The sequence below is a fragment of the Saimiri boliviensis genome, chromosome X (assembly GCF_048565385.1).
Source record: "Saimiri boliviensis isolate mSaiBol1 chromosome X, mSaiBol1.pri, whole genome shotgun sequence".
NCBI lineage: Eukaryota > Metazoa > Chordata > Mammalia > Primates > Cebidae > Saimiri > Saimiri boliviensis.
Window position 1 is genome coordinate 71753473 of NC_133470.1, and position 887 is coordinate 71754359.

Below are 887 nucleotides of genomic sequence, written 5' to 3' on the forward strand. Positions count from 1 at the left end.
TGATTTAGCCCAGACTTCCTAGAAATGCCTCGTTCTCCTTAACTTTCAAATTGTCAGCAAATGCTAAGGGAATGCATTCCATAGTCAGCAAGGCAGTAGTAAAACTATGATAGATTTAAAGATTCTTAATGTCTGCTTTGTTCTGTCCATCAACATTAGTTTCTAATCAGAGAAATGTTAGAAATTTTCTGATAAACTTTTGTTGGTTGAACTTGAAATGTTTAAGTTATTGTATTAAAATATAAAAGAAGACCTAAAACATTTCTTGCCTCTTTCCAGTAATTATATGTAATTTAAAAATATATCAGGTGTCATCTAGTTAGAAACAGGTAGCTATAGTTTATCATTCTGTTTATCTGAAAAATAAAAGAAGAGGAATATAGAATTGTTTTTAACTAAAATCTTTGTCTACATAGAAATGTCATAATTGATTATAAATCTACAACTGGAAATGAAAATAAAATCATTGAGAATAGATTGGTTTATGTTACACAATGTTTGTTACATGCTGTTTTTTGTTTTGAAAGTGAGTGAAGGATATTGAATAATTTGAAAACAGTAATAATTGATAAAACTATAGTAAGTTTAAAAAATTATGGCTCAAATGTCATCTAAATTAATGAAGTTTCTGTGATCTAAGTTGTTATGCAATAATATTTAATAGGAAAATGCTCATAAATTTGATTTTACTTTAATTTTAAATCACATACAATATAATTTTCTCTTAAAGGAAATTTAACATATATTTAGATAAAAATTTTCAAAGACTTTGCTGCTCTTCATTTTAATAAATATGAAATCTGATACACTGATTGAATTCAATTTTGTGCCCCAGACCTGGAGGTACATATTAGAATAGTTAAGACTTTGTATAACCTGGATTCTCC